This window comes from Euprymna scolopes, chromosome 34 (assembly GCF_053919585.1).
Source record: "Euprymna scolopes isolate OS-2025 chromosome 34, ASM5391958v1, whole genome shotgun sequence".
NCBI lineage: Eukaryota > Metazoa > Mollusca > Cephalopoda > Sepiida > Sepiolidae > Euprymna > Euprymna scolopes.
Genome location: NC_136515.1, coordinates 86,653,717 through 86,678,813, shown reverse-complemented (window position 1 = coordinate 86,678,813; position 25,097 = coordinate 86,653,717).

Genomic DNA, 25,097 nt, shown 5'->3' with positions numbered 1-25,097 from the left:
CTGTTTGTTCGTATCATAAGCTCTATTCCTATTTAGTTTTATCGAGCTTTTACCTCCGGCTGAGATAATTTTATAAATATTAATTCTTTAATATTTATAATATACTTAAATGTTATCATCTTGGATCATTTTGGTAAATTTAATTGTAATTTTTATTTCATATATATATATATATATATATATATATATATATATATATATATATATATATATATATATATATATATATATATATATACTCTTATGAATTCGTTTTTCTTTTGTGTGTATTAATATTCATATTAAAACCCCTCTTTCTATTTATTTTAAAAGAAAATACTATATATATGGGTTGTGGAAATGCATTCACTAGCAAAAGATCTACCTAATTTGCACATTCTTTTAAACATTTATTTTAATTAAATCCCTATTAGTTTTTTCGGTTTTCTCATGAGATGATCATCTAGAGTTAACTATTACGTACAATTATATTCATGCAGATATTCAACATGATTTATACTTGCATAATATTTGCGTAAAATCTTTACAGTAAACAAAAAATTGTTTCCATATATATTTATGTATACGTATATATTTTTGTTTAATCTGTTAGTCTATCTATCTATATATCTATAAAAGTGACTGTGTTTGTGCGTCTGTCTGTGCGTCTGTCTGTGTACATTTCCCTACGCAATTTTAAGCCTACAGACTCGAAATTTGATATACAGGATACTGAGATTTGGGAAAATCGATGTGATCGGTTTTCAGTTAGAAATTTGGCGATTAAGGGGTCAAAGTTTAATGATTTGACCTTTGAGAACTCTACAAAACTCCTCCGACAATTCTAAATAATTGAAATTTCAGATATAGGTTCCTTGGGCATGGATCTAACTTAATAACTTGATTTGAGCCCAAAAAATAAATGTTAAGGGATCATAATTGGGGTCAGAGTTAAAAAAATTAACCGCTTTGTGTTTTTTGCTCAACATTCACCTCCAAATACCCGGGCAACGCCGGGAACCCATGCTAGTATATCTATAAAAGTGAAAATGTCTGTCTGTCTTTTCTTTATGGTAGTTAATGGATATTATTATACAGAAAGGCATTACTTTATACATTCACACTTTTTAATATATACATATGCACATAACCTTATGAACAGTACATAGGGCCCGGGTAAAGCCGGGCGGAACGGCTAGTATCTGAAAGTGCTTGTCTGTCTGTCCCTACACAATAACTCTGTAAATTTTCAGTCTACAAACTCGAAATTTGTTAGACAGGGTACTGAGATTTGGGAAAATATTTGTAATCAGTTTTCGGTCAGAAATGTGCCTATTAAGGAGTCAAACGTCAACGATTTGACCTTTGGGAACTCTACCAAACTCCTCCGACAATTTTGGGTCCAAACACTTAAAATTTTAGATAGAGGTTCCTTGGCCATGAATCTAACTTAATAACTTGATTTTAGTCCAAAATAATAAATGTTCAAGGGTCATAATTGGGGTCAAAGTTAAAAAAAATGACCTCTGCGGTCTCTACCAAATTACTCAGACAATTTCTGGTCTAAATATTTGAAATTTTACATAAAGGGTATTCAGAGATAGGGCAACATTTTAATCGGTTTGGGACGAATATTTGCGCTACCAATATATGAATACATGAATGTATATTTGCCTGTCTGCCTAAGACTTTCGACAGAGGCGACGAGGTTTCACTAGATCAGAAGCGTTTTGAAGTCCGAACTTTCAGCCGACAAATGCCGAAAAATTGGCTAAAAAATTAATTTCTTTACCCTCAGCTGGGTACTTTTCTACAGGGAGGGGTCGCTTTTTTCGCCGATATTTTCGAAAGTCATCCCTCTTTTTCGATTTTCTAGCCTTAATTTAAACCTACGTCACTTCCGGTTTGGTGTTGGTCATAACAGCAAAGACGTCACGTTTTTTTTCCGTTCTTTTTCTCTTTCGACGTACGCGTTCGAGCCTGCCTTCCTACTGTTGCATAAGGGAGGCATGATCTGCAGATGTCGCCATCGATGGTCTCCACTGTGGGTACCTACCACGTCCCACGTCTGGGGCGCGCATCTCCCCTCTTAATTAGGAGATAACCATTTTAGACTTCTGCTCGGCTCGGCTTTTTCTGAGAGACTCAACGTTTCACCAACCTTGCCACGTAGCATCACATGACATCCGGTTAGATGAAACGTCACTTCCTGCAACGTGGATTTACTACAAAAATATCTCTCTGACCTCCTCACACCCTCTCCCTCTCTCTCTCGATCTACTATCTAATAGAGACACAGAGAGAGAAAATAGAGAGAGTATGAAAGAGCCAGAGAGAGAGAGAGAGAGAGAGAGAGAGAGAGAGAGAGAGAGAGAGAGAGAGAGAGAGAGGAGAGATGCTCTTTAACACTACTACCACTTCTTTTTGCTCAACACACACGTATATATTTTTAAAATTCTCAAAGGTTTAATATATTAAAATCTATTCGCCTGTGGCAATATACATATGTCAATAAAAATTAAATTAAGCCAGGTAAATTGATTCATATATTAAGCATTTATTAATCAAACTGCAGAATACCGTTAGTAACAGGGTGAAAACATGGTCAGATAATATTAACTTGGTATTTCTTTCAATAAGTCTGAGAAAATGCAAACCCCCAAAATTTTAAAACAATATAATATTTAAAATTGTCTAGTTGATGTCGAAATAATTGTAACATTAAAAAAAAAATATTATGCAATCATGTTCCGCGTTGTTTGGTTTTTGCAAGTATATATATATATATATATATATATATATATATATATATATATATATATATGATTATAAAAGTGAAATGACCTTGTAACGAGTAATGCAACCGACTTTCCGGTTTACGACATTCGGTTGCGCATGCGCACATAAACATTAACCCATAACAACGTAAACAAATAAACACAACTCGCTTCTTTTCAGATTTTGACCTGCGCACGGAAATATTAACGTTATTATTTCGATATTATTATTTAACATGAGAAGAGTGGGGGAGTTTTGCAACTATTCTTTATTACAACTATACTGTCTCTATTTTCTTACAACTAAACACCACTAACCTGTTGTTAAACATAAGAACAATTATAGGAAAGCCAAGGCTACTACTAATACTACTACTACTCTCTATCCGCCCCTTTTCCTTCCTTCCTTCTTTTTTAATTTTTTGTTTACATTTCTAGATACAAAATAGTTGTGTGAGAACGGTGAATTTGTTGACACATTTACTAATCTGTTTCTATATTAGTTCTATTTTATTTATTTGTTTAGGATTTATTTTTTGCTGCAGGTTTTATTAATTATTTTTTTTTTTTTTAGATTTTCAGTTTCTATAACTTGGTTGAAGTATTCCAATATAGGTTTTTCATTCTTTTATTTCTCATCGGTACGTTCATGTGCGTTTTTGCTGCTAAATGACTTTCATCGGCGTTTGATTTGTAGGAAAATCATGTTTAATTTTCGATTTCTGAGCGATTATTCGGAAAAATCGGTAACTTTACACGAATAGAGAGGATATTTTTTCTCATGTTTGAGTGATCCGTCCATGATTTTTCATTTTAATTTACTTTCATAGAAATGCTTCTGTTTTGTCAAAAAAAAAATTCTTTACGTCAGAAGTGTCACGCTCATACATGAATTCCATAGCTAATATAACATACTGACCCAACGGGTCAGTGGTAGTCTAGTATATATATAAAAGTGAACGTGTCTGTGTGTCTGTTTGTCTGTGTGTGTGTGTGTGTGTACATTTCCCTACGCAATAATTCTCTCAATTTTAAGTCTACAGTCTCGAAATTTAATATATAGGGTACTGAGATTTGAGAAAATATTTGTGATCGTTTTTCGGCCAGAAATTTGGCTGTTAAGATGTCAAAGTTCAATGATGAGACCTTTGATAACTCTATCAAACTCTTCCGAAAATTTTGGTTTTAAATACTTGAAATTTTAGATATATGTTCCTTGGACATGGATCTAACTTAATAATTTGATTTGAGCTCAAAACAATAAATTTTAAGGGGTAATAACAGGGGTCAAAAAAACTAACCTCTGCGGTATCTACCAAATTACTCAGACAATTTCTGGTCTAAACATTTGAACTTGCATATAAAGGGTATTCAGAGATAGGACAAGCTTTTTAATCGGTTTGGGTCGGAAATTTTTAGGTACTAATATATAAATGTATGTATGTACAAGATGACCTAAGAAAACGGACCCCGACTCTAATTATGCCCTGTTTCTTAGTGTTTTGTCCGAATGAAATGAAACTTTGGTAATAACTAGTTTATTATATTCCAAACATCACATCAAAACTCTAGGGTCTTTGGCCTTTTTTTCTCTGTTGACTGCAAAATGCTCAGGAAAAATGCTCTGTTTTTTTTTGGTCACCCTGTATGTATGTTTGCATGTCTACTTAAACTTTCGACAGAGGGGACGGATTTTACCAATATTTTTTTATATCAGTATCCCTTTAAAGCTCTACCTTTCAGACGATAAATATCGAAAAATTGGCTAAAAACATTAATATCTTAACCTTCAACTAGGCACTTTTTTACAGGGGGGGTGCTTTTTTCGCGGATATTTTTTAAAGTTATCCCCTCCTTTCGATTGTCTCTCCTTAAAGCAAGAGAGTTGTATGCTCAGTCCGTCAAGTCCAAAGTAGCTGAGCAGCGGTTTGGTTCCCACCAGTTTTGGCAAATAGCAAACAGAATCCTAAACAGAAATGTATGCTTTTTTTTACACAGTGAACACCACTTATCAAGGCCCGGAAGCCACTCAGGGATAAGGGTTATTGCAAGTATATTACGTTAGTGTGGAGATTTGATGAAGTGTTTACTTAAGGGGGCAGTTCATTAGGAATTTGTTAACGTTGGACTTGAAGACATCCAAGTTGTAGTCCGGTTGAGAGCTGGCAGTCGGAACAGAGTTCCACAGGCGTGCAGTTCTAAGAAAGAAGCTTTGTTCATGGAATCCACGTTTTGATTTAGGCACAGATAAAGAGTGGGGGAAATTTTTCACAGTGGATTCAGCTAGACGGGTGTTTTTCGTGAAAGATTGGCGAGGGGGGACCAGAGATTGGAGTTCAGAGGAGCATCTGCCATGGAAATAACGATAAAACAAGGATAGGCTCGCAACGTCTCTTCTGTGGGAGAGAGGTTGCAGGGTAGAGAAAAGGGCATCCCCCACTAAGCCACGAAGTCTATTTTGTACTCTGTCAAGGCAGGATAGGCTTTTTTAGCAGCTCCTGCCCAGATATGGCAACAGTATTCCATCGTTGGACGTACTTGGCTTTTATATAGATAGAGAATTGCATCAGTAGTGATATATCTTCTGGAGCGGTAGAAGGATCCCACCATCTTTCCAGCGACCTTGGCAACAGACTTGATGTATGTGTTCCATTTCAGATCAAGAGTAAAGGTCAAACCCAGAAGCTTGTCAAAACATGGGGCCTCACCCAGACGAGAGCCATCCATCCCAATTGATGCCAGATGGGGATCAGAGTATTGATGATGTAAGGATAGGAGCTGAGGTAATCTCTTTGCCAACAAATTTGCAGCTCATTCTAACCTTTGCGATCAAGGCTGCCAACCTACAATAGTTCCTCCTGTATCAGAAAACATGCTAGGTGATATACAAATATTTGTACGTGATGTTGCCGAGCTAATAAAAAAACCTTGATTCCAGTAAAGCAACCTACCCTGACGGTATTCCAATTATAGTACTCAAAAGACTTCAACCAGAACTTGCGCCCATCCTTACAAAACTGTTTAAACGTTTCCTTCCCGTCACTCTGGAAAATCTCATCAGTATGCCCCGCATTGAATTATTCAGGTGATCGCTCATCTCCCTCACAGTACACGCCAATAAGAGTCTTGAGTGTCATGAGTAAGTTGCTGGAATCTGTATTAGAGAAGTAATCAACCATCTCAGCAAAAATAACCTTCTTAGTGACACGCAATATGGTTTCCGCTCTGCTAGATCTACACAGATGTGCCTACAGTAATATCTCATAGGATTAGCGAATCTCTCGACGGAGGCTATCTTTCTAGGGCAATTGCTCTTGACATATCAAGGGCCTTTGATAGAGTATGGCATAAAGGTTTACTTACTAGAGCATCGATATACTGTACAATGAAGAGATACTTCTGGGGGGTGTAAATCACAGCGATACCTATTTATGCTTTTATGCACATACATTCTCAGTAGAGACATATAAGTCTTCTGTGCGTCATAAGTAATTTACTTAAATCTGTGTTAAATAGAGAAGTAGTCAATCACCTCAGCAAAAATAATCTTCTTAGTGACATGCAATATGGTTTCCGTTCTGCTTAATCTACAACGGATGTACTAACTGTTATATCTCAAAGGATTAACAAAATTCTCAAGGCAGGCTTCTTTTTTTTAGTGCCTTTGATATCTCATACGCATTTGATAGTGTATGCCATAAAGATCTACTTACCAAGATCTCCAGCTACGGTATAGCTGGAAATGTCTTCTCAATTATTAAATCATTTCTCTCTGATAGGTTCATAAGAGTAGTGGTTGATGGGCAAAAATCAGAAGCTCTTAGTATTAATGCTGGAGTTCCTCAGGGGTCCACCCTGGGTCCAACTCTCTTCCTGATCTATATTAATGATCTTCCATATCACATCCTTACATCATTCGTAGACATCTATGCTGATGACACTACTATCTATGGTAGCACATCTAAGACCGTAAACGACCAAGTTCTCTCTGACTCTCTCTCTCCTCTAATCTTGAGCAAGTGGTGTCATGGGGAAACAGGTGGTTTGTTACTTTTAATGCATCTAAAACCAAGCTTTTATCTTTACATCATCAACGCTCTGATCCCCATTTAGCATCAATTGAAATGAATGGCTCTCGTTTTGGAGAGGCCTCATGTTTTGACAAGCTTCTGGGCTTGACCTTTACTCCTGATCTTAAATGGAACACATACATTAAATCCGTTGCCAAAGCCACTGGAAAAATGGTGGCATCGTTATATCGATCCAGTAGATATCTCACTGCTGATGCAATTCTCTATCTATATAAGAACCAGGTACATCTGTGCAGGATCTGCTAGAAAGGACTTACCCTGTCTTGATAGAGTTTAAAATAGACTTCGTAGGCTTGTGAGGGATGTCCTTTTTTCTTCCCTGCAACCTTTCTCACAGAAGAGATGTTGCGAGTTTGTCTCTGCTTTATCGTTATTTTCATGGCAAGTGTTCGGCTGAGCTCCAATCTATGGTCCCCCCTCGCCAAACTTTCACAAGAAACATCCGTCTAGCAGAAAACACTATCACTAATTTCCCCTACTCTTTATCTGTGCCTAAACATAAACGTAGATTCGATGAGAAAAGCTTCTTTCTTAGAACTGCAGGCCTATGAAATTGTCTTCTGTTTTCTGCTTTCCAGCTGACTACAATATGGTTGTCTTCAAATCTAACGTATACAAGTCTTTGATGAACCGTTCCATATAAGTTAATAAATTTACCGAATCTCCATTACTAACGGTTAATATATTGTCCAATTTCTACTATACACTCTTTAACTCTTATCCTTGAGTGGCCTCTTGGCCTTGATAAGTGGTGATGCCAAGGTAAAAAAAAAATAAACATAAGTCACTTCAGATTTGGCGATGATCGTAACAGCAAATACGTCAGGTATTTTCCCCCGTTCTTTTCCTCCTTCGCAGTACGTGTTTGAGCCTGCCTTCCTACTACCACTTTTTTTTTTTTGCTCAACACACACATCCAAACATCCGGGTAACGCTGGGCTGAAATGCTAGTATATATATATATATATATATATATATATATATATATATATATATATATATATATGTGTGTGTGTGTGTGTGTGTTTGTGTGTCTTTGTGGGTGGTTGTGTGTATTTGTTGCTATTTATGTAAGTGTCTACGTGTGTAAATAGATGATGGTTAATTCAAGGTTATTACCGGTGCCTTTTCTTATTAATACCTGTCGTAAACTTTCCCCTTCATAGGTGATTCCAGCCCCACTCAGTACTTGAAATACATCAGCGAAAAAGCTATTATCAAACAGAGAAAGCGCCTGCGGATCAATTGACTGTATAGACCCGTATGAATTGTTTGTATTTGGGATCTCACAACTCCTGTAACATTTGTTTTTTTATTTCTGAATCTTTTTTTTTCAGACATGAGGGTACATATTATTTCTTTACTTAACCCCTGAGCCAGTGTGCTGCTTAATCAATACGAATTCTTTGGGATGGATTATCTCCCCCTTTCAATACCTGGTTTTCTATTTGAACGGAATAAGTATGTGTAAATACATTGGTGATGAGAAAATATTTCAAAGGCGAGCGGCCTTATGAGTTTATGTGTGTAAGCATCAATAGTTTTATGTACAAGTGCATTTATTCATTTATTTTATAAGTGTGAATAAATATATAAGATATTTAATATATAAATTACTTTTTACTACTTCATGTATAATATTGCAATGTCATATTATATAATATCTATGTTAATATATATATGTACATATATATACACATATATATATTTATATAAATATATATATATATATATAAAAGAAGTCAGTAAAGATTACGTTTAGAATACAATATGTTTAGCAAAGCTCAAGTAAATATAAATATTAATATTTATATAGTAATCTTTAATAAATAAAAGTGAAACTCAATATAACTAAGATAAAAAATATATATCTTGTTTTAAGAGAAACAATTAAAGACTGTAAAAATATATTTTACATTATTAGTCCTCGCGCGAAAGAGCAGGACACAAAATGTTTTAAATAATTATAATAATAAAATAACAATAACAAAGATTTTTGCTTTTGACCGTAACCAGTTATACAGTCCTTTCGAAATTTTCATCTCTATTTTTCTCATTATGTACTGAATATTGGTTAATGAAGCCTATGTGAAATATTTTACTTATTATTATTATTATTATTATTATTATTATTATTATTATTATTATTATTATTATTATTATTATTATTCTGAAAGAAGTTTACAAAAATTAATCTAAAAAAGTTATTTTAAAGTTTTCATTAAAAACAATTCAGATTTTCTCATTATTCAGACTTGTATTACAAAGAGGGCGTTGCAAAAATGAGTTGTGGTGTGAGGAGAGATACAAACTGAAACAGAGAGAATATTCAGACCTCTAATAATAAAAAGAGGGAGTTGCAAAAATGAGTTGTGGTGTGAGGAGAAATACACACTAAAATAGAGAGAAGGAGAGTTTTAATATATAATCGTAAAAAGATAAGATACAAGTTAGAAAAGCATTTCATCTAAGGCATGAAAATTGTTAAACAAAATGTTTTTACGATAAGCTTTAAAAATAAAGGTACACGATTCAATTTGAAATTTATTTATCTTCAAAGTGCACTTTTATAAATTTTACAAAGTAAGGTATAAACATTTAATTTAAATTGAATCAGAAATTACCTTGAATTTATTTTATGTAATTTACAATTTGTTGCAATTTAAAAACATTTTCTTTCATCTAGCAAATAATGATATAGATATAAAATTTTCAATGATTTTTTTAAAAAGTGAAACAGAACGTACATTACATAAAAATGTTCATAAGAAAATCAGTTCACTGGCTTAAGAAAATCAAAAGTTCATAAGAATAAAAATGTACAAGTCCACTCGTTCATCAGTTAATTTACGCTCTTTTTTCATATGCAAGTTTTTGTTTGTTCCACCTTTTTTCTCAATTTATAATAGTGACTGAAAGATTATAACCATTTATCAATGTCACTCAATGAAATGAAAAGTTAAATTAATTCATGAATTTAATTCCTAAGAGTTACTTCCCTTGTGAAAAACGTTTTTTTTTTAAATCACTCGATTTTTTCAAGGGTTTTATAAGAGTTATCCCTCTTTACCATGTTTTTTTTTTCAGAAATTCAGTCATAGTCCATAAAAAAAATTTCACAGAGTTTCAGTCACAATTTACAAGATTTTCCTTTCATTTTGTTGTTAATATCACATTCTTTTAAATAGACGGTATACAGCCCTAATCAGGGTAGTTAAAGGACGAGCTTTTTATTAAGCTAGGGAATCTTTCTCAACTTAAGCAGTCGTAGTTGAAACTTTACCTTTCTGTAAGCATCTTGTAAGAATTTCTTTCGACGATTCTCTTCTCAGCATCCTGCAAGAATTTTGACAAAGCAGAGAGAAAAGAAAAGAAACAAGAGGAAATCTTCGAGTCGTCTTCAGTTCCTTTGGATTTCAGCATCAGGGAGGGGGGGTCGGGATGCACATCGATCTCGTCAGCACCAGCAATCACATTTTCCAGAATCACAGGCGGTTTCAAACCAGGGTCTCTTTGCCATCACTGCAACTATCCTCAATATGCTTATCGCCTCGCTCCTCCTCTCATAGTTTTTTTTTTATACATCATACAATTGCCACCAACAACGCACTTACCATCATTAAGAGTTGCATACATATCATTCATAGTACGCTTACTTCTCCACCTCATTTTCGTATACCACACCTATGAATCACCACAGGGCCTCTGCAGGCGGAGGCATCGCGATTGGGATCAGCCCACTCCCGGCAGGATCTAAAACCGAGAGCCACCCGACAATCATTACAATGGCATACGCCTCCATTTCCCCGACAACGGCCCTTACCGTAAGAATTGATGCTAAAAAAAGTCCATAAAAATAAATCGCTTTTCGAGTTAAATGGAGTGTACTACAATTAATCCATTACTTAACTCAATGATACTAATAATTATTTCCAACTAATCCCCATTCAAATTGCGGTCTCTTGACCCTTATTTCGCAATTAAGAAATCCTTCCGGACTTAGGTACAATTCTAATTCTTCCCAAAAGTCAATTTAATCGCGGAATTAATTATTCTCCACTGAATTCAACAAAACCTGTCCCATTTCATGATAGAGATCCTTTCCGACTGAGAGAAGAGAAAGAAAAAAAATAATTTTTTCAAAAAATCAATTCAATTCTCAATTAATATCTCTACAAAACCTGTTAGAATAATACTCTCATTCTTTTCAATTTTCCTTTCTTTAATTATTTATTTTATTATATTTATCTATCTTTTTTTTTCATTTAGATTAACTCGTCCAAACTTGTTATTCGTAATTTCACAATTAGGAATGCAGTCGATTTAACTCATATTCGTAATTTCACAATTAGGAACGCAGTCGATTGAACTCATATTAAAAAATAAGATGTCACCAGTTCTCTCCCCTTTTCCCCTAATTTTATATTCTATTCAATTTCTATGTGCGAACAGCATTTCGCCTCACTGGGGTATTATCCGAGTTAATTTAGGGGTTCAACCTTTCCCCTTCGTTCTCTCTCTCCTTCTGAACGCATCCCCACCAATCTATTCTTTAGGGGCGTTCCCTTGGGTAGCAGCGTCCCGCTAGTCGTTTCCGTTCTCTGTGACAGCCGTTCTTTCATTGATTTATACCTCAGTTTAGCCGACTGGCCGCTTCCATAATAGCGTTAACAAAAAAGCATGTCCGTTATAAATGGACCCCAGAATGTCAGACGGCTTTTGACGCCCTGAAGGAGCAGTTGACTGCTATACCGTTGTTAGCGTATCCGGACCTAAGTAAGCCTATGCTTCTGTATACAGACGCGAGTGACACATGTATAGGGGCGGTATTGACTCAACCGTGCCCTGAGAAGGAAGGCCCCGTGCCTGGCATACCAGAGGAAATTCCGATATATTTGCTGTCAGATAAGTTATCCGAAACCAAACAGAGGTGGCCAGTGATTGAGAAGGAAGCTTTTGCGATTGTATATGCGGTACAAAAGCTAAATTATTATCTGAGTGGGGCTGAATTTGTGGTAAAAACTGACCACAAATCGTTGAAATATTTATTTGAGGCGGATTGGACGAACAAGAAAACCCAGCAGTGGGCACTCAAGTTGTCCAGCTATCAGTGTCGGATCGAATATTTACAAGGTAAGGAGAATACGTGTGCGGATCTTCTGTCGCGGATTCCAGAGCAGCTGGAGTCCGAAGCCATCCGATTGGAACCGGGAGTGGATAACAGGGCTTTTCAGGTGGGAGTGATTAATTCCCACACCATAAAGGAAAGACCGGACAGCAGTGAGACAGATGTAACTGAAACTGAGTCTATAGTCGACCCACATCGGGTCGAAATAATCGAAGCATGCCAAGAAGATAAAGAATTAGCAGGGTTAAGAGCTCGGGTGGAGGAAGATCGAACCCCAAAATACACCCTCCGCCACGACAGGCTGTATTATAGTGTTGGTCGGGACGGAGAAATGGGATTAAAGATGGTGGTACCAGCCCGACTCCGGCGAGAAGTCCTGAATCAAGCCCACGAGAAGGCAGGACACTTAGGAATCGAAAAGACGTATCAGTTGATATTTAGAAATTATTAATGGCCAGGACTGGTCAAGGATGTTGTAGAATGGGTAAGCAGGTGTGTAAAATATCAGACTCACAATAGATATCAACCGCTTGCTCCACTGGAAGAAACAGATGTTCCTCAGTAACCTTTCCAGAAAGTGGGCATGGACATCTCCGGACCTTAGCGGAGCGTGGTAATCAATATATCGTATGCGTAGTGGACTGGCTCACTAACTGGCCAGAGACTTATGCAGTGCCAGATAAGACTGCCCAGTCGGTGGTCAGTATACTCCTGTGTGAGATTTATCCGAGGTATGGGTCCTCAGAGAAATTGTTTACCGACAATGGCGCAGAGAATATGAATAAGATTATGAAGGAGGTACTCGACGAACTTGCCGTCCAGCATGTGTTGACCTCCCCCTTCCACCTCCAGAGTAACTCAAAGGTCGAGCGATTTCACAAGACGCTGGTGGATATCCTGAGTACGTTTGTTACTGATAATCCGGCGGAGTTTAAAATCTATCCTTAAAAAAGGCTATTTTAAAAAGATTTTTAAGTGGTCATAAATTTTTGATCAGCAGTGTATATACGAAATCTGCAAGATTTAAAATATTATATTTAAGCGTATTTTACGACCTGGCTACTCTGGGTGTCCTTGCTAGCTTGGATAAATAATTTTGTAGTTGAAAAAAAATAGTTACAATAATATCAGAGCGTCCTCATTTACGCTGATATCTAAAGAATATCATCATCAATATCTTACATATGAATCAGTACCATTATGGAATTTCCACCGGCCCCGCTAGTTTCTAATTATTTGTATTTTATTTGTGTTCCGGTAAGTTATGTACTTATCGAGCATTATGTGATATTATACATTTTGTATTCAATTTTATAAAAGCACGTAGGGTTATTAATATCATGTTTATATTTCTAAGCAATGAAATATATTTTAAATGTGCATTAAATTCTATCAATCAGGATTTTCATTACATTTCTAAATAATGATAATCTTATGGATTTATCCATTTTATTTTGTTGTTTTTTAAAATTATATTTATACAAATCACATGTTTATCTTTCATTTCCTAAATGCACTCATAGTTATTAGATTTATGGTCGTATTCCCAATCACCGAACTTAATTTAATCTTTCAATTATATTTTCATTACGCATGTATAAATCAGATGTTCATTCAACTTTCAACTTGGATGTGTAGTTATTGGTGCTATGGCTTCGTTATACTTTGAATGCGCGAAATATCAAGCCAGTAAAATCATCTAATGCACTAAACGTAATAAAAAGTAATTAACATTCCTCCAGTACAAGCTAATTACTGAGTGTCGTTAAATAGAAAGAGTCTAAAATTAATGGAACGAATATCATAGAAAAGTGAAAAAAATAGCAGAAAAAGTAGCCTACAGCCAGATATGACACAATGTTAATGGCGGTCAAATTAACCTTCTTTCTATTTTATTTTATTTTTATTTATTCGCTTTTATCTTTTCATGGCCAGTTTTTCTTAATTTCTCAAGTTCAGTCTTTCATTTCTCTGTTCTTTGTCTTCTTTCTGATTCAAAATATTCCACCTGATATACACAGATATGTTGAAACAAAATCTAATAATCTGTATTATTTGTATCATACGTACAGCTATTCGTATTTTGATTGTTTTATTCACAGCATATCGGCCGATGTATATTCCAACCTTATTCTGGTGAATCATGCATATCCGTTGTTATAACTAGCGATCAGAGAATATTCTTGCTAATATATATGGCGAAGGACCATAGAATACAACGAAACACGCAGGGGACGATAATATAATGACAGAATAACAGGTAATGTAGGTCCTACTGTAGAGGAACGTATAATCCTTTGGTTGGTACCATTGAGACTAAATTAATACTATATTATCATCACCTAAAACCACCGAGGTAAATGCGAGGAAGTATTGCATTTAAAAATCCAAAAAAGATATTAACTGTTACAGCTAAATTTAGCGTTTGCAAATAGTGATTAACTTAAAATAATATAGTAAAATGAATTGAGCATTAAACGGTAATACTATTAACAGCTTAAGTTTTAGACAGATAGATTCAAAATATCTATTAATAATTAATAAAATAGTCAATAAATATTTTTCCAAAGACGGTTTTTCTATATATTAAAAGCATGCAAAATACATGTTACCATATTTATCAGTGTTTTCATTAAGTTATATTAGAAAACTTCTATCTAAATTGTTTAAATTACCAACATTTTGCAATAAACCCACACATTAGATATGTCTTACGAAGCTTCTATCTATCATTTTCACACTCGTATACAATACCTTAACTGATACGGCAAATATGACTTTTCCATTCTTCCTGTTTATTAATAAGAAAAATAATACAAGTCTCGCGATAGTTAATTACAACCAAAATTAAATATGAACCCAGATAGTTATAATATTTAACTTGTGGCATGATGATGATAGATAAAGGGGCATGAGATAGAGAAAATGATATATAGCGAGACAATAGGTTATAAATTTAACGCTACAATTCTATTATTGAGCACTTTCTTATGAAGTCTGCAACTTCATTAGTTTAATATCTAGGAAGCAATAACCATTGAAGTAATATATATATATATATATATACATATATATATTACTTCAATATAACAATATATATATATATGTATATATACACATATATATATATATATGCTTATATAATATATAATAGCTCAACTTAAAATAAACATTAAAACTCTCTTGTAACATTAATGTATATAAATTAAAACAAAATACAATAAAAAAAACTGAACAAAATACACAATGTATTTAATAAATATATGAAAGATTGAAGTAAAATATATGTCAATAATAATCGCAATCGAATAATATTCATACAACGGAATAGCTTAAAGAGTATCAAATACTGTATTATTCTGTAGAATTTACAAATAAATTAAAAAAAAATTATGTATGCGATCTAATTTTAATATATAAGGATACAAGTATAAATACTACAAACTAGGACATATTTGAATTCAATAAATATGAGCAGAGAAAATGTAATCATGGAAAGATAACTAACATACATACCAGCTAATCGTTTATTAGAATATAATTAAAATTATCTACAAATATAATTTAATAAACATAGATGAATTGATACTTAAATGTTTTTAAATGTTATAATTCAATTTGAATAAATAATATAATTAATTGAATTACAATTTGAATTTATAAACATATAATAAATAATAAAATAACAATAAAACACGATAAATATATAATTTATAGATACAATATAAAAAAAACGTTTAACGAAACTAGGTTGTATAAAAATTGTTTAGAACCCCATCCATGTGTCCGACACTGACAACTGTGACGCAAGTCATCTAGATCTTTTTGTCACAACTTTCCCTGCGCAATGCACATTTTCCGTTCCGTCTCTACATGGATCTTTCGACCACTCCTTTGCATAGGTTAACATAAAAACGAAATGTAATAAGTCCTCAGATATACTTTTCCATCGTAGAGTGTATCAATACTCTATGGCTGACTGGGATAGCTTCAGTGCATTTATATCAGATCTACATTTGCGTTGCATGTTTAAAAAGAATGTGTCCTCTATGGTACCAGACCTGACGGAATGGTTAATTGTAGGTATAGACCAATTCATACCCTCCAGAAATTCCAACAAAAATCTAACAGCTAGCGATGATTCTCTCCAATATGTGCTGCTGCCATTGCGCACAGAAATCACTTTTTCCATTGCTTCCAACGCAATAGATGTACTGTCTAAAACCGGTTTCAGAACTACCAGCAACCACTATAAAAGACTAAACAAGAAACAGAGAGAGTTGGATGCTCAGTCTATCAAGCCCAAAGTAGCTGAGCAACAGCTTGGTTTTCACCAGTTTTGGCAAATATCAAACAAGGTCTTTAACAGAAGCATGTGCTCTATCCTAACAATTATCCATGGACCTGAGGTTATCTCGTCAGCATCAGACAAAACCAAACTCGTTGACAAGAAGATTGGAGCTAATTTTACCTTATGCGACCAATGACATCAACCCTCCGTATTTCCTCCTGTATCTGAAGACATGCTATGCGACATACAAATAAGTGTGCGTGATGTTGCGAAGCATAGCAACAACTTTGATTCCAGTAAAACAACTGCCCTTCATGTCATTCAAATTAGAGTTCTCCTAAAGCTTAAATCAGAACTAACTCCTATACTTACAAAGTTGTTTAAGCGTTGTCTTAAGGAGTATTGATTTCGAACAGCCTGGAAAACTCCATCAGTATGCCTTGTATTTAAGAATTCAGGTGATGGGTTATGTTCCTCTTAGTACAGAATAATACGTTTTCTGTGCGTCATAAGTAAGTTGCTGGAATCTGTGTTAAATAGAGAAGGAGTCAACCACCTCAGCAAAAATAATCTTCGCAGTATTAATTCGACTCGGAAGTCCTGATCTTTGATCAACATTTTTCTTTCCTCCCCGGCCTTGTTGGTCCCTCCGGGAGCTTGCTCTGTCACTGCGCACTCAGCTAGTCCGAACCTCACGTTGTTGCATGTGATGCTAACGCCTCCAAGTCGGCATATCACATCAATTTCAATGATGGCTTGGACGCTAGGCATCAGATGATCGGTGACAATTGCATGGACCCTCATCCGGTGTTCGGCAATATCAATAGTGACGGTCTTCCTCCCCGACACTTACTCGCGACTCATCGAATGCCACTACTCCACCCTTCTCTTTCCATCTTCCGACCAGTCGTGTGCACCATGGTAGTGGTACAGCCAATGTTGATCAGGGTCATAACTCCCCGTCCTTCCACCACGATCTTCTACTTGGGCATCTGCTGCGAGTTCGCCACTATTCCCGAATCGGCGCGACCGCTGGCGCTTCGGTTTCCCTTGCCAGTTTCCCGAACTCGTGCATTTCACCGCTAAATAGCCTCTCCGATTGCATTTATAACACACTGTCCGTTGCAAGAACTTCTTGCAGTCTCTTCTGATGTGTGCTCCCCCACACTCGAAGCATGCCAACCTTGGGTTCGGCAGACTTCTGCCTACATCTTGGTGTACCGTTACTGTTGCCCCTCCAGACTCCGTGGGCTGGGTGCTCACCATGATCTTTGAAGTTTTGAGCAGCTCACTCACATTCAGCGTCTCCACTCCCGGGATCTGCTGCAAACGTTTCGATATCTCTTCCAGGAATCCGGTAATGAATGTCATTTTGACTACGTGACTCGTGGCGTGTCTCCTGATGTCCGACAACTTAACCAATCTCCTCATTCGCGTAGACATCAACAGATTCATCAGTCCACCTCTTCTCCTTCAAGTTATTAAAGTCCGCAAAATGCCCCTCTGCAAAAGCTTCGATCAGTCGACCCTTGATGGCGTCCGCGTTACCCTGATCTCGCTCGCCGAGCTCCAAATAGAGGGCCAGCGCGTCCCCTTCTAGAAACAATGGTATTACTGCGGGCACATTGTCCAACTTTTGAATCCTTGCCACAAGGTCCACTTTTTTAAGCCACGCCACCACATCACCGTCGGCATTAAAATGCTTAATCATGTTACTTAAGCCAGCGTTGGCCATCGCCGAAATAGCTTGAAAATACTCTTTAAAAAGAAGGTGAGGCACGGTCCTTAAACTTCAGTGCGCCTCCCGAGGGAGGTCACCTCAAAAACACACAAGAGAATAAATCCGAGAAAGTAGATCTCCACTCCCGTTGCGCTTACTCTCCAGCCAGATCTGGAATCTCTCCAGCACCGAAAAATGAAGCTCGTTTTGTAGTTTCCAGCTTCATGCGCACACGAGATTTTGCGAGAACGCACGTAATAAAATGTTGGCCGCCATCTTTGCTTTTCCTTTTCTCGGTCTGAACTCACTCGCTGCACACCCACAGTAAGACTTCTCTTTTACTTAGCTTCTGACCACATTTATTTATTTTTCATTTTAAATCCCTCTGGGGGTAAATATTAATCTTACAGCTAATCGGAGCATTTAAATACGCATTTTTACATCAATTTGATGTATTTTAAAATTAAATTGAGCAGTAAATTGCAATTCAATTCTAATTGTCGTTAACTTTGTCGTTGGTTAGAATGTGGCAATATATTCGAATCAGTAATTTTCGTAAAACCTTTTGCAACGAAGCCTGCTTTAAAAGTTTTACTGCCAGAAACCGTGAGTTTTTTGTAAACACTAAGCGAGAAGAAATTTATTCCTATCGTCTGGTTTCGTTACTGGTCATGTGTATTATTTACAGATACAGTTTCTAATACGGATTGTATACCTTTTTTTCTTGGTGACTTTCTGAAACTGTAGAGATTCAACTACGGTTTTCTATCCTATACAGTTCCAGGTGAAATTGTCTGAAGATAGCGATTTCAATCCTACCGAAATCGGCCAGAGTCTTACTTAGTCAAATGGTGGTTAGACGACAACAACTATGCATGGCAGTAATTGCTGAGAATGCAGTTAGGAGATTCGGAGTTCCTATCCCGTCGCGGTTACCATCTGACGAAGGCCAGATAAATACTTGGCCGAAACGTATTGAAATAACAACTAATATAGATGAGAATAACAGTCGGCAATAAATAAATTTATAAGTAATACTCAATTAAAAAATATTTTATTTAGTTATTTTTTACAAAATTATTTATTGATAATTCTGTTTAAACACATTGTTATACTATTATCGCTTCATTCTTGTTCAAATATATCGCAATGAATATTATCTCTGCAGTCTAATGGATAAAATATTTTGATGTTGTAAATTAATGTTTTTGTGTAATAGGGTAGACGCTTATTGAGTCTATTACACAGTGAGATATCAGACCGAAGTTTGTTATACTGTCGTACCAAAACATTGTATGTTAAAGCCAAACAGTCATATATATATATATATATATATATATATATATATATATATATATATATATATATATATATATCATTTTTTTACATGGGGGTCACCACTTATCAAGGACCGAAAGGCACTCAGGGATAAGGGTTATTGCGTGTACAGTAATCAATGAGATAGTATTGTAGTAATCATTAGTATTGGTGGTTTTGATAGAGTGTCTTACTTAAGGGACGGTTTGTCAGGAGTTTGTTTATGTTGGACTTGAAGACGTCCAAGTTGTAGTAAGGTGGGAAACAGGCAAGTGGTTGAGAGTTCCACTGGCGTGCAATTCTAAGAAAGAAGCTTTGCTCATGGAATATACGTTTGGATTTAGGCACAGGTAAAGAGTGGGAAAAATATTGACAGTAGTTTCAGCCAGACGGGTGTTTCTCGTGAAATTTTGGCGAGGTGGGACGAGGGATTGGAGCTCATCACTAATCATGATATAGAGTAGCGTCAAAAACTAAGGGGCAAAATTTTTAAACCTAATATTTGTTAGAAATAACAACTGTGAAAAGCTGAAATTTTGACGACTGGTAGTCCTTATCATCAATAATAACATACTAAATTTTGAATCATTTTGAAAGGATAGAAAAAGAATTATAACAATTATTTAATTATTTTCAAAATAGGAACGTCCAAAAGTAAGGGACAAAATTGAGAAAAACAATGTAAACAGCCAAAAAAACTATAAAAATACATGTACAATCAATATTTAGTAAATGAGCCCTTGCTCTCAATGACAGCTGCACATCGACTACAAGAACGAATCAGTTCTTGTCAATCCTCGATACTAATTTTAGACCATTCTTCTAGAAACTTCACCCACAAATCCTCCGTGTTAGTGGGATTTCTTTCAATAACGTTCACTCCTAAGGTCTTCCAAAGATTTTCTATTGGATTTAAGTCAGAACTTTGCGGTGGCCAATCCATAATTTCCAAACGTTGCTCGCTAAGGTAACTCATTTCCATCTTTGCCTTGTGACATGGGGAATTATCTTGTATAAAAGTTGCTCTATCGAAACCTGAATTCTGTATGATTAGCACAACAGGATCTTGAACAATGTTTTTATATATCTGCGTGTTTACACGAGTTTGTAACCGGACAAGAGGCGTTTTACCTTGGTTAGAAAACATTCCACATACCATGACGCTTCCGCCTTGAAACTTGACAATTTTCATAGTACACTTTTCACTTAATCTTTCACCAGTACGTTTCTTTACATTGTTTATCCATCATTTCCAAATTAATTAAACTTGCTTTCATCATTGAAAACTACTTTTGTCCAGTTTTCATATATCCAAATACATACCTGTTTGCAAACTCTAATCTCTTCTTCTTATTCTTCGAACTAACAAGTGGGTTCTTCCCTGGGGTGCGATTAAACAGCCGTCTTGCAGTCGTCTAGAAACAGTCTGTATTGAAACATTATAACATGAAGTACTATTCATACCCCTTTTAATTTCTGTGTAAGATTAAAAACGGCTCTTTAATGACACATGCTGCCTTATCCGATCCTCTTTTGCTGAAGTTTTGCGGGGTATGCCGGTTTTAAAAGCACTAACTATTTTCCAGTATCATCGTAGGATTTAACAACCCTGCCTAATATACATTGATAACGTTTCACTTTCTCTGAAATCTCTCTAATGGTGTGCTTTTCCTTGTGTAGCTTCACAATAGCTTGTCTCACAGAGTAATCATTTTTTTTTTTTGCGTTTCGCCATGGTGCCGGCTGATGCAACGTTTACAAATGACTAAGTAAGACTTATTTTTTGGGGAAATACAAAAATTGAATATAGCATACTGTTTACATTGTTTCTCTCAATTTTTTCCCTTACTTTTGACCGTTCCTATTTTGAAAATAAATAAATGTTACAATTTTTTCCATCCTTTGCAAATAATTATTATATATGATAACGGCTACCAGTTGTCAAAATTTCAGCTTTTGACAGTTGTTATTTCTTACAAATATTAGGTTTTTAAATTTTGGGCCTTAGTTTTGGAGGCTGCCTTCTTCGAACGGCACCCAGATAAACATATTTTACGTTTCCTCGTTCGACAGCACAAAATGAAACGTAACATATATTGGAAAATGGTGTTTATATGACAGATGTATATATTTTACTATATATGCTTGTATGTACGTGTTTGTGATATGCTGCATCGTCGTGTTTTTGATTTTGTGTACGTGTCACTAAATGTCTATCGTGGTAGTCTTTTACTTTCTGAACCATATGTTAAATCTTACAGTCTATTTACAGTCTCGGATCAATCTGAGTTTTGATGCATGCGTGTGGCAGACATGCATTTCAACATACCTGTTCAACTTCGTCGCTGATCCTCTTTTGGTCCACTTGAGAATTTCACCTGTTCTTGGATGGAAGCTGGAAACTGTTGGACGAAGGTATTTAAAACTCCAAGGCGATGATTTGTTTTCATCTAAAATTTTATTTACCTCCCAGGTGTCGACATGCAGAAGAATGGAATTATCTATGGCCTCTGGGTTTCTCAGTCTCCATTTTGAGACACGTCACTTCCTTCCCATGGGGGAGACAACCGTTAACACATCCGTCCTGCTTGACGTCCGGATGCGAATTCAACTCTATGTCTAGCTAACCAGAACACGTGACACAGGCACGCAAACTTCCTGTTTTAAAGCTTCTGGTACAACTTGTCCAGTTTACAGTTTTTATTTGCTTTGATAACTTTATCAAAACATAGTTCACATCCCCTCGCTTACTTCGCCAGTTAGATAGATATATTGATCGATAGAAAGATATATACATAGCTTAACAGATAAATAGATAGAGAGACAGATAGATCGATCAATAACAGATACTTTCTATTCTGTTCAACCAACTATATAACAAGTCCAAATAAGAGTATGTTATCCAATTTATTTATTTGTTTTATCTTTATTCGTCTTCCTCGTAATATTATTATTTACATTTTCACATATTGTGTCTGGATTTTGTTGTTGCCGGTTCTAAGCTGATACTGAGATCATAACAAATATTCATAGGCCATCAAGTATCTTACTTTCGCAGACCTCCAATATATTCCATAAATTCTGACGGTTCACAAAAGGGTAATCTTCTTAAGTATTGCAACATTCCAATTAATCCCGACACTTGAATTAAATTATCGCAGTTGCATTCATATTCCACAATAATATCTCATTATCCCCCTCCACCCTCCCTTCTAAAACATGCTTGTTCCATTGAAAAATTTTCCCCACTCTATAGTTGTGCCTAAATCAAAACGCGGATTCCATGAACAAAGCTTCTTTCTTAGAACTGCACGCCTGTGGAACTCTGTTCCGTCTGCCTGCTTCCCACCGGACTACAACTTAGATGTCTTCAAGTCCAATGTTAACAAATTCCTAATGAACCGCCTCCTTAAATAAACACTTCATCAAATCTCCACACTAACGTAATGTACTTGCAATAACCCTTATCCCTGAGTGGCTTCCGGGCCTTGATAAGTGGTGATCACTGCTTAAAAAAAATTGTGTACTGAATTCGAATTTTATTTTTATATATACATCCCAATTGATTATTCTCGCAATATTGCCATGAGGCCACTTGTACTTCTTTTAAAACTTTTTTTTATTACATTTTCACCCCAAACATGGCACATTGCCACTTTGGTGTTGGGGGCTACTATAAGGAGCAGCAACTACTAGGCATTATGTTGGGATTTGGGCAGCAAGATGTCGGTTCACGTTACACTTGAACTTCTGCATGTCAGTACAGTTAGGGAAGCAGGGACTTGGAATGGAATTCCAGAGTCTAGCAGTTCTGGGGAAGAAACTATTGGAGTAGAAAGATCTTTTGCATATAGGGATCTCTAATGTGTGAGGGTGGGATTTAGCTGCCTATCGGATTTGTCGAGGGCGTCTACGTCGTCGGGGCATAAGTGTCTGCAGTTCGTCAGAGCATTCACCATTAAAATACTTGTAGAACAGGCAGATGGATGCAACGTTTCGTCGATGGGACAGAGGCTGAAGCTTAGATGCCAGTTCAGGGCCTATCAGATTGGTGACTCTCTTTTGAACATTGTATTGGAGAGAGAGATTAGCAGCAGAGACACCAGCCCAAATGTGACAACAATACTCCACCCATGGGCGAATTGTGGCCTTATAGAGGTACGGGATACTTTCAGGTGTCAGTAGTTTTCTAGCACGGTAGAGAGAGCCTACCGTCTTCGCAGCGGCCCTGGCAATGCTTTCAATATAATTGTTCCAACTCATGTTTCCTGTGAACGTTAGACCAATGAGTTTGAAAGATGTACTCACAGACAGGGAGTCACTGGCCATTGTTATTGGTGGAAGAGAAAGTTTCTTGTAATTATTGTAGGAAATCAGTTTAGTCTTGGCAGCATTGAATGTGACCATCGATTTATGTCCCCATTTCACTACAGATTGGAGGTCATCCTCTAGTGTTTTTGCCATTTCTTTAGTTATGTGTTCATATGTTTTCCTGTCATGCCTGTTATAGAGTGTAGTGTCATCAGCATATAAACCCATCTCAGAGGCAGTTTTGTCGAGGAAGTCATTAATAAATATTAGGAACAATAGCGGTCCAAGGATAGACCCCTGAGGCACTCCCGCATTTATATCACACTGTTTAGATGTACGACCCTCGAGGACAACCTGGATTTTTCTCTTATCTAAGAAGGATTTAATTATGTTAAGTATTCTACCGCATGATTTAATTTTCCTGAGGAGACCCTCATGCTGTACCCTGTCCAAAACCTTAGATATATCTAGAGCTACCGCTCTGCCCTCCCCCGTTTTGTCCAGTGAATGGTATATACGTTCAGAGATTACAGTTATGATGTCTGCTGTGGAATGGGCTTGTCTAAATCCATATTGTTTGTCAGTCAGAAGTTTAGCATCTGTAAGTTGCCGGACTAGAGCATGGTTGATTATGGTCTCAAATATTTTGGTGAAAAGTGGGAGGAGGCTAATGGGGCGATAATTTGATGGGTCAGTTCTTTCGCCAGAATGCTTGAATACTGGTACCACAGAAGCAGATTTCCAACAGCCCGGAAAGCATGATTCATTAAGACATTTGGTGTAGAGTTTCGAGAGAACTGAGCTACTTCGGCTGAGCACTATTTTAATAGCACAACTGGGATGAGATCAGGTACACATGCTTTTGAAGTGTCAAGATTTTTTTATGATAGTGTGTACCTGAGCAGGGGTGATTTTTAGATCGTCTAGCGTGGCGTCTGTCCGCAAATGAAAGTCAGGTAGGGGGTAGTTGGAAGGGTCCAATGTGTAGTTCGAGGCAAACCGGCTGGCAAGCATATTCGCCTTGTCGGTTGCTGAGCAAACAACCTCCTGATTGTTTGTTAGTGGGGAAATTGTTGATTGCCCATTATTTACTATACTCTTGTAGATTTTCCGGAAGTCACGATTTCCTAATTTTTGTTCTTCGATGCGTTTTTTAGTGGCTTCTATGCTGTCAGAGACTTTTTTTTATTATGGTGCAGTCCTGGGCCGAGGGAGAGCGGTAGAGAAAATAAAAGTAGCTAATGTTATGTTGTGTGTTTAGTCTAAAGCACATAAAGGCTCTATCGTCCGTTTCTAGGTTTGTCTCTCTGGTCAGTGGGAGGGTGTTACGAATGTAGACTCCAAGTCCGTGCATATGTCTGTAGGAGTCCTTACGGCAGAGTGCGAGATAGTCAGGCATGTTAAAGTAGTTAGAGGGGATGGAGGAGTGTAGGTTAGTCTCGCTTAGTGCTAAGATATCAGAGGTATTTATTAGGAGAAATGC